The following is a 10,828-nucleotide window of genomic DNA, read 5'->3' on the forward strand; positions in this document are numbered from 1 at the left end:
TTAATTATTAATATTATTATATTAATAAGATTATTATATTATTATTATATATTATTGTATATTTATATTATTTCTACATTTATATTTTCGATAGAACATGAGAAGAACAACACATTTTAGGATTTTAAGAAATTTGTGTAAATTGATCTTACACATAAAATATGCACCCCAACTTTCAATAACATTTTCGCCCCCCCCCCCCTCCCCAATTTTCTCTTGTTAGTCAGTCCCTCCGTTTGTGTGTAAGTCCATAAGCCATTTCCGAATGATTATATAATCTAGAGAACTTTTTATGCCCCCAGATCGAATGATCGGGGGTATTTTGTTTTTGCCTGTCTGTCATTGTATGTGTGTGTCTGTCCCAAAACATTAACCTTGGTCATAACTTTTGCAATATTGAAGATAGCAAACTTGATATTTGTCATGCATGTGTATCTCATGGAGCTGCACATTTTGAATGGTGTAAGGTCAAGGTCATTTTTCATGGTCAAAGGTCAAATATATGGCTTCAACGCGCAGTAGGGGGCATTGTGTTTCACAAACACAGCTCTTGTTTACATACTACCATGCAAATTGGTATGATGGTTCCTTGGGAGTAAGGGAGGACGCCTATCACTTTGACCTATGATCATGAAAACAGCTTTGCTTGTAACTAGGGAGAAAAGAAAGATGTCTATTGATTTTGAGGTCCACAGGTCAAAGATCAAAGTTGCATGGCTTGTAACATGAAAATTGCTTACAAACAATATCTAGAAAACGTGTAGGATTATATAAATTAGTATGCTGGTATGCCTTGACAAAGGGTGACCTTTAAAGGGGCCTTTTCACAGATTGTAGCATGTATGGAAGTTTGTCAATAAATGCTTAATATTGATAAATGTAAACATTGGATCTAAAAAGCTTCAGTAAAAAACAATAATAAAATTAAAGAAAGAAAACAAAGTAACCCTCAACTGGGCTTGAACCAAATGCCCCTGGGGTTAAAATCTAACGTTAAGACCACTCGGCAATTCCGTGCTCATACAATAAGTGATGTATTTTATACTTTATATAGGCAATCTTAATAGTGTCACAAATTATAACGACAACAACAGAACTCTCCAAATTATTCAACCGTTTCGTGTTGCAACGCTTTATAATGTTCAGGGTTTTTTAATTATCAAAGGATGCATATAATGGTTAGTTTAGAGGATGGTAAATGTTTAGTATTACTTTTCCCTCACAAATATTATAACTACAACGAAAATTTGCAAATCTGAAACAATTTTTTTATTTTGTCAATTTATCAAAGCGTGAAAAGGTCCTTTTTAATGATTTTCAAAGCAAGAGATCAACTGTCAAGGTCGAGGTCACAGGGAGGACATTACTGCAAGTCAAGGGCATACGTGTCTTACACACATTTCTCGTTTTGGAAAATATAATATACACTCGTGTGTAAAACACACACACAATTTTGATCAATATATTTTTCTGGAGAAAAATCAAAATCCAAAAACTTAAAAATTAGTTATATTTATTGGCATGAAATTGAGTTGTGTTTCAAAAAAGGTACGTTTTAATGAACACTTTAATTGGCGGATTTCTGATTTTAAAAAAAGGATATTTTTGTCGGTTATTTTCGATTTTTTGTTTGTGTTGAATTCATGTTCCTGTCAAACCACGAAAGCAACAAAAATTAAATAAATTTATTTAACCCTTTACCACTTAGATACGTATTTAACCCTTTACCACTTAGATACGTAATTAACTCTTTACCACATAGATACGTATTTAACCCTTTACCATTTAGATACATATTTAACCCTTTACCACTTAGATACGTATATAACCCTTTACCACTTAGATACGTATTTAACCCTTTACCACTTATATACGTATTTAACCCTTTACCACTAAGATACATATTTAACCCTTTACCACTTAGTTACGTATTTAACCCTTAACCACTTAGATACGTATTTAACCCTTTACCACTTATATACGTATTTAACCCTTTACCACTTATATACGTATTTAACCCTTTACCACTTAGATACGTATTTAACCCTTTACCACTTAGATACTTATTTAACCCTTTACCACTTTGTTGTTTTGCAGTACAGTTGTTTGTTGTTTTGCAGTATGGTGCTAATGTGAATGAAGTTAACAACACTGGGGACACGGCCTTACACAAAGCTGCCCACACCGACAGACTGGTGAGCATCTGCAGATTCTTCAGCGATTTTTTTCCTTCTTTATAAAGTACCAGAAAACAGCACTTTCTCAAATAGGAAAAAAATACACATTTGCCAACTGCTGTCAAAAAAATCCTCATTGAAGGTGTTTTTTAAAAAATAAATAAAGTGCAACATTTAGTAAGTTTCCCTATGCAGCTCTATGGCTTGAACTTAGTAAATATGATACTGACAACTTGACAACAGTTAGTTTTAAAGTATTTGGAAGCAAAAATCAAATACACCTATTTCCCAAAATGAAGACTTCACCACAATAATTTTCCCAATTTCAGGGTTATTCACACACACATTTTCCCAATCAAGCTGGTATCGGTACTTTTCGCAAAAAAATGCTGTTCTTAAAGAATAAGACGTAAAGTTGGTAAAAGACATTAATCTTGGAATGTGTTTTTTCAACAATCATTATATGAAGTTTTACCTGTTTTGTTTATTAATTTTGACAAATTATTAGTAAAATAGACATTTTCAAATATAAATGGATTATACGATTTAATTTTAAAAATTTTCAAATCATTAATATTTCCCTATAATGTGCATGAATTAATTCAATTAATAAGCGTATAATTCAAAATACAGAGATATGGTAACTTATTGTCCTTAATTAATTTATTTTGTTTGTAACTTTATGGTACCTCCAAGCATAAGTCTATACATGTTTTGACAGTTTAAAAAAAGTAAATAGTTAATATCCAATGCATGATTGCAGGAGGTTGTTACAGTGTTGCTTCAAAATGGTGCTGATGTGTCAGTGCTGAACCCTGAGGGTCACACTGCGAAATCATTGACACATAACCCGGAAATAATACAACTCATTGAAGGTAAGTTATTGTTAAATAAACAGATTTATGCTTTTTATTCTTTTACATGTTCAAAAGGAAATTAATGTTTCATTTTTCCCAATTTCATGGCTTATCACGCTTATTGTCCCAATCAAAAAATGCACAGGCTGTAAAGTATATTGGGGAAAAAATCACTGCTTATTGCTTAAAAGATGAAAATACCATAAAATCATTGTTATCCCACAAATTTGTGGGACTGAGTGTACTGATCCATGTTTTTAACACAAACACATCGGGAAAATGTTCAATGCAAATTCCTTTTCTTTTCTTTTTTAAATCAGAAATCTATGAATTGATGTGCCCACAAAAAAAGTCTTTTTTTAAGATGAAATTGAATGACAACAAATAAAAATGACTTTACAGTATATGATAAAAAATACATTAGTACTAGAAATCAATACAAATGTTTTAACAGATTGCATCATTTTGTATGGTTATATACCATTTACTAATTTGTTTTAATGCATGCTGACTTAATAATATTGTAATGCTTATCTTGCATATATATTTATCTTCGAGAGCGAGGGTTTAATTTACATGTATTTTTATGCAACAATAGAGTGGAATTAAGAATTTGCACTGGTCCATATGTCTGATTGTCAAAGTGATAGGCGTCCTCCTTTAGCTTGATTGCATTGAAAGCCTATTGCTTTTTGAAACGCTCTTGAGGTACATAGTGGATATGGTGTCTTCCTAGTGACTGGGAGGTCATTGGTTTGATCCACTCACTTGAAGCTTTCGGTAGAACTCTCCCAAAGACACCAATTACTGGTTCAGGAAAAGACTCAAACATTTTCCCTGTTAACACTCTAGAGTCAGCATTTATTTCCCACTCTTCACGTAACTTGTTTAGAACAATAACATTTTGTTCGAATGATATCTCAAAGGAGTTGGAAACTGTAAGGCATGGGCTAAAAAAACTCGATAAGTCATTGGCCAAACATCTATTGTCGGGGCGTCAGTTGTTGTTACTCATTTCTAGTTGTCTTAAAAGTCAGTGCATCTGAATAATTTCTTACGGAAATGAACCTTGTTCTGGGGAAACTGGGCTTAATGCAAGTATTTTTATGCATGTTCGTAAAGTGACTTCCCGGATTAGCATTTGCTGTCTGCAAAGGCTAATCAGGGACTACACTTTTTTTCGTTTAAAGGATGTATTTTATGCCCCCTTCGAAGAAAAGGGGGTATATTGTTTTGCACATGGCGGTCGGTCCGTCTGTCGGTCTGTCAACCAAATTGTTTCCGGTTAAAAACTCAAGAACGCTTACGCCTAGGATCATTAAATTTCATAGGTACATTGATCATGACTTCCAGATGACCCCTATTGATGTTCAGATCACTAGGTTAAAGGTCAAGGTCACAATGACCTGAAGCAGTACCATACTCTAACGTATTCACATAATGGCTGCCACTACAACTGACATGGGGGGCATGCGTGTTACACAAACAGGGGAAAGTGGTGTTTCTGATTAATACGACTAGTGCGGACAGCACATGCTTTTCTTGGACGACAATTAACGAACACGTATTTCTGTAAAATGTTGTGTATAAGGCGCACTTTTTTTACCTGATGTTTTGTTTCAAAAAGTAGATGCGCGGTATCCACAGCGTTTTACGGTAAGCCCAGATTTCCCATAACAAGACTCCTGATAATTATAACGTTATTATTACAGCCGCAGAAGTCCATGAAACCAGTCGTGTCGAAGAGGAGATAATGTCGTCTGTCAGGCATGGGGAAGTGGAGAAAATAAAAGATTTAGTGAGAAATGTGTTTGTCCCTCATGTTAGCTCCATTGAACAGCTCCACCTGCAAAGCTTTGCTGAAATTCTGTCTATTGGACATCATACTAAATGAAATTCATTTAAACCTAGTGTAATTAATAGTAATGATGATAAAAATAATTATTTTGATTATAATAATAATTTTTATTACCAATATTATAGGCTTGATACTTCACATATGCATTGGCCTTGGACAGTAGATGACCCCTACTGAAAATTGGGGTTGCTAGGTCAAAGGTCACTGTCACAATAAGTGTGAAAATGTTTTTTGATAAAAAAACTTGTCAACGAGCTACCGATTGGCTTGATACCTCACATGTGCATTGGCCTTGGACACAATATGACCCCTAGTTATAATATTATAATATTCTCAACTCATTTACTCTAACGATGATTTAATAGAAGTGCATATTTCTGTGTCAACTAAAAACTTATTCAAGTGGCTAAGTCACACTAATATGATGGTCAGTTTTGTTGCATAAATTCCTGTGTCCAGGCCCTGTTGTTGTTGCTTTTTTCGGGGGGGGGGGGGGTATTTTTCTCTGACCGCGAAGTTCTTGTAATTATTATTATTATCATTGTTATTATTATAATCAGTATCATTATAAGCATTAGTAGTGGTATAATCAAAATAATTACACTGAATGTTTATTCATCAAATATTATGTTCTTGGTTTTACCATCTTTTATACCACCTTGACCTCGTGGTGACGTGGAATATCCTTGACCTTTGAATAACCAGGTCAGCAGCGGCAAGGTGAACAGTGTAGGGTGCCTGGACAGTTTTGGTAACTCTGCACTACACATAGCAGCCCAGTTTGGTCAGAAAGACGTCGCAGTGTTCCTGCTCCAACAGGTTATTGATATAAAAAATATGTACTTACACAAAATAAAAAAAAATGAGGCTAACACAGAATATAAGAAATGTAGGCTTACACGGAATTTTATAAACATAGGCTAGAATGGTATTTCAGAAACATATGCTTACAGAGAAACAATGACATCCAAGCTAATAGGGAATCAATGATAATACAGAAGGTTAAAAAAAGTCTAACAATGAATGTCAGACACATGATAAACAAGAAATATCTTTAAAAAAGATATACGGCGTTGATTGTGGTCGATGTTTATGAACGATCAAAAGTTATCTCTATGAGATAAAAAGTAGCGGATGCCTTTTTTCTGCGCAGTTCTTAGCTACATCATAAGCAAATCAATTACGGGGTGTTGCGCCAGATTTCGTGGCTTATTATGCTTTATGTGATATTATTACTCAGATATCTATATTTACAGAGTAGAAAAACACAAGAAACATGAAAATAAACGAGTGCATATAGGTCAGCCGGCAATACTCGAATCTTATTTAATTGCATAATTATAGTATAGTGAATTATTGTGCTCATGCTTAATAAACTGGTCTAAATTGATAAATATTTCTAATTAATTTTATCAAAATTGGTCCTTATCATGCCAATGTTGAAACCATATTAAAAATCGATGATTGACATACCACAATAATATCGCCGAATATCTTTATTTAGTATCTTTCTGATCAAAACAGACTTCAAGTGCACAAAGTTTACGAGACGGCGTTTATATAAAGATTTCTGCAACTGACCGCAAACTGACAAACTGACCTTGATACCTTGCGGATTGGAATGCAATGCATTACAGTCACTACGTTATTGTCAGTAAGACCGGTGTAACACAATGATCGCAACCCCTTCTGCGAACTCCGACGATGAACTGTATATAAACTATGACTTTCACAAATAGCCGCTTATTGACCCGAAACCTCGCGGGTTGAAATGCAATGCAAGTAAGTATTAAATATGACAACATAGCCTTTAGTATAAACGCTTTTGCGCTGGTAATTCTCTGAAAATAAAAGGTGAACGCACAAACTGTATTTATGTCGAAAATTGATTGTAAAACTGTTCTATCTATTGAGCCTTTTCATTAGAGATAAAATTGTTTCATGCAGTAAAACAGTGTTACAAAGACGCGGATATGTTTCCAATGTTCTGGTGTTATACTCAAATCAGCCAATGGAATAAATGAAGTGTATTCATTCGTACCTAGCCGCGGGAAATTTTATTTGTGTATTATTGGACCCTTACAAAGGTCAAGTCAGGGTGAAAAGCTGGCTTAATACAGCTTACGCCGAAAAAAGAATGATATGATATGAAGGCTAGACAAGAGTTATTTCAGACGAAAAGTCTAATACAGGATAGCTGATATCTGGACTAACCCAGAATGTAGGACAGATAGACTGACTGAGAATATAAGATATTTAGCAGAGGTCACATGACGAACAAGATTGCATCATCCATGCCGAGACAGGTATTTTGCCGTTTTATAATCTGTTTTAATTTTATAAATTTTTAAAATGCCGCTCACTTGCCAGCCATATTGGCAATAAAGTGATTAGCATTAATATGGTTTTAATGTTTGCTCTATAACCCGAAGTTATTCCCTGCAAATTTTCTTATTTTAGCTGTTATAAGGTCATCCTGCTAAGAAAATTTGCAGCGAGTAAAGTTGAGACAAAGAGCACATATTTATATAAAATAAGCACTAATAACTTTATTACTGATATTGCTGGAAAGTCAGCTGCATTTTAACAATTAATACAAGTAATAAAGGGTATACAACTTTGAAATATACCTGTCTTGGATAGGGCTACCCCATCTGGCTTTTCCCGTGATTACCCCCTCTGTTAAGGCTAGAGGAGAATGTCATGTACACATGCAAACAGAGATTGTCAAACTTGAAGACTGACAGAGAATGTTGCAAGCATTGAATAACATATTATGTCAGATATATAGGCTAACCAGAAATGTCTGACACAAATGCTAATAGAAAATTTTAGACATGAAGAGTAACATATGACATAATACATGTAGGCTAACAGAGAATATCAGACACAGGCTAACAGAAACTATCAAGCACATGTTAACAGAAAATATCAGGCACAGGCTAACAGAAAATATCAGGCACAGGCTAACAGAAGATATCAGGCACTGCCTTACATAGAATGTCACATGATAATGATTAATTAAGTTGGGTATTTTTGGAGAAAGGGATTTTCTTTGATATTTATGCCTCGTCAATAGGTTTAACCCTTTCCCACTCAGAGGCAAAGTGAAATTGGCTATGTTCAAACAGCATAAAACCAGAACAGCCTGCGATTAACTCGCATCTGTTCAGGTTTTATGCTGTTTGCTGCTCATAAGTGTCTTAAGGTTGACAATAAAGTCTTTAAAACTTGAATCTAGTAGGAAAATTCTTTAATTAAAGGTAACTTTCTAAAGGACTACAAATACGTCAAAATACATATCTAAGTGATAAACGGTTAAAAAAACATGGGAAGGGTATGGAAAACATAGAATAGAGAGTGTATTGCCTTTTGTTGTTTACTTTTAGGTACCGGTACTTTTCCCACGTGGGCAAAATAATCGCTGAAAATAACAACTGTGTCTTCTACTATTCAGGACAACTGGCATGTGATGTGGCCAAGAGTGAGCAAATGCGACAGTTATTACTGGTGAAACCCTGGAAACGGGGCCATGACAGTGCCCAACAGATTTGAGGGGCTTCTCATTAAGGTAGGAACAAACTGCAGGTTTGATCTAATATACTTAACCATGTATCAGATGAAACCATGCAGTGATTTCTTTTGCACGAAATAACAGCCTCTTACGGGCTGCTTCCCAATGGCAAAAAGGAACATTTTTCCAAAAAATCTGACCGAAATTTTCCCCCAAAAATGCAAAACTTGTCCAATCAAGTTTATTATTGGTTTATCGGGTTAATTATACAAGGATATAATTCTATTACACTTTTTCCCATTGGAAATGGAAATGTAAAGAACACACTGCTAAGTGTAAGCCAACAAAGGATTGACACGCCAGGAGGCCATAATTATGATTATAAAACTCTTGTGTTCACATATGTATGACTTCACAATCTGCAATTTTTCTCGGTACAGTTTGTTTTGTTCAAATGCAAGGCCGGTATTTGGCCTCATTCCCAATGGAAAAAAAGTGTATTTTTTCCAAATGGGACCTAAAAATGTCCATAGGAAGGTTTTAACTAAATAATTTTTTTTATCTCGATATTTAGTTCATATACTATCCTGCTCTCTGAATTAAACCGTGTTTAATATTATATTGAAAACACGTTTATTATCAATTTTGAAGCATTTGTAAATAAAATAACAACACTAATTTCCAAATTTTGGTCAAAAAAATATTAAATGGTATCAAGTATGTCAACAACAAACTTTTTGAAGTGTATTTGTTGTATTAAATTGTACTGTAATATCAATAAGGGTCAGCTGTTAAAAGCACATTGTGGTATTTCATAATTTGCTCCCAAATACTTCAAAATTGATTGCTTAGAGTTTGCAAGTTATCAATATTATATTTACTTTTAACTGCAAGCGATATAGTTGCATAGAGACACTCAATGTTGCATTTTATTTTAAAAAAATATGTAAAAAATGGTTTGTTTGTTTGTTTGTTGAAAACCTTCATTTGGGCATTTTTTGGACAGAAATACGGAAATTTGTAGTTTTTTCCCAATTGGAAAAGTGCATTTAAGGGGTACTTTATAAAGAATAAAGAAAAATGCTTTCTTCAGATCTATAAGATGAACAACATTGATTTCCAGATCAAGTTTTCTGACGGCACAATCCACAAACTGTGCGTTGTCCCGGGAGCCAGTGAGGTCAGGTTAGGTCGTGACCCAGTTACATGAGAGGTCATATCTAGGCAGGTAAGTTGCCAATGTCCAAGATACTTACTTCACTCAGACTTTATCGCTATGTGATAAAAATCATTACCCAGGTTCTGGTTTGTTCTCACAGTTTGATAAACTGCATGCTTTTTGTTCAGATTTTAACAGGTATATAACAAATTTATAATTGTATTTGTTCAGATTGACTATCCTTTGTAAAATTAAGTCATTCAATTTTGATGTTGCAATCATTCTCAATGGTGAATATTAAAAACTTGGATGTTACAAGCATTCTCATAGGTTAATATGTATAACTTATATGTTACAAGCAATATCATTGGTGACTATTTATAACTTATATGTTACTAGCATTCCAATCGGTGACTATTCAAAACTTGTATGTTACAAGCATTCTCATTGGTGAATATTTGTGTTTTACAGACGTGGATCAATGCACTAAAGGAGCATGTTGCATACAACACCCACTACATGGACACCGGGAACATGAAACATTCCTCATCCACCAGTCAGGTCCCATTGATCTCTTTATAGTCTTTAAATGTAAAACAACTGTATTTAGATACCTTTGGTTTCCCCATTGTAATCCCCCAATGTTACCAAGGGTTTACTCTGCATTAATGTTTATAAAACATAAACTTTCCTTGAACATACATTTATAACATTTTGGGGCACCCAACGGGGAATTATTTTGTCCGGAATGGCAAAAATACGAAAATAATCATTTGTTAGCATAAAATAAAAAGAAAATTTGTATGATTTGGTGGACTATTGTTTTAATTCAATCGTGATCATAGAAAACATATTGTTGTAATCGTGGCTGTGCCACCCCTGAAAATATCATGAATTAAAATTGATATTCCACCATATCAAACAAATATACTCCGTGTCTCTAATTCCTAGGTTAACAGGTTAACATGACTCAAGTTCACACACCATATGTGAGACTTATGAATAACAAATAAACTATTCTAAGAATATAACATTATAACTAGTTTAAAGCTAATTTTAGCTTCATTGCATCGACATCCTTATACAGTGTCCTGAAATGCTCTCAAGTTTGTGCCCTTGGTAGAGCCAGAACGTGGTGTCTTTTAGGGAGATCTTAAGAACTCTCTCATAGTGGGGATCAAACCTGATGATAAACTAATGCCATATCCTCTATTCCATGGCGACCAGTATATTTGTGTTATGGAACAGTTTGTTTAGGCATGA

General features: G+C 34.2%; 1 long non-coding RNA gene across 1 annotated transcript; it reads left to right on the plus strand.

Annotated features, from left to right (window-relative positions):
- Positions 1-2,830: 2,830 nt before the first annotated feature.
- On the plus strand, positions 2,831-5,719 carry LOC127867786 (uncharacterized). The gene is made up of 3 exons (XR_008043657.1): positions 2,831-3,052; positions 4,747-4,832; positions 5,598-5,719. It is a non-coding gene; the product is annotated as an uncharacterized LOC127867786 (long non-coding RNA).
- The last annotated feature ends 5,109 nt before the right edge of the window (positions 5,720-10,828 follow it).

This window comes from Dreissena polymorpha, chromosome 1 (genome assembly GCF_020536995.1).
Source record: "Dreissena polymorpha isolate Duluth1 chromosome 1, UMN_Dpol_1.0, whole genome shotgun sequence".
NCBI classification, from domain to species: domain Eukaryota; kingdom Metazoa; phylum Mollusca; class Bivalvia; order Myida; family Dreissenidae; genus Dreissena; species Dreissena polymorpha.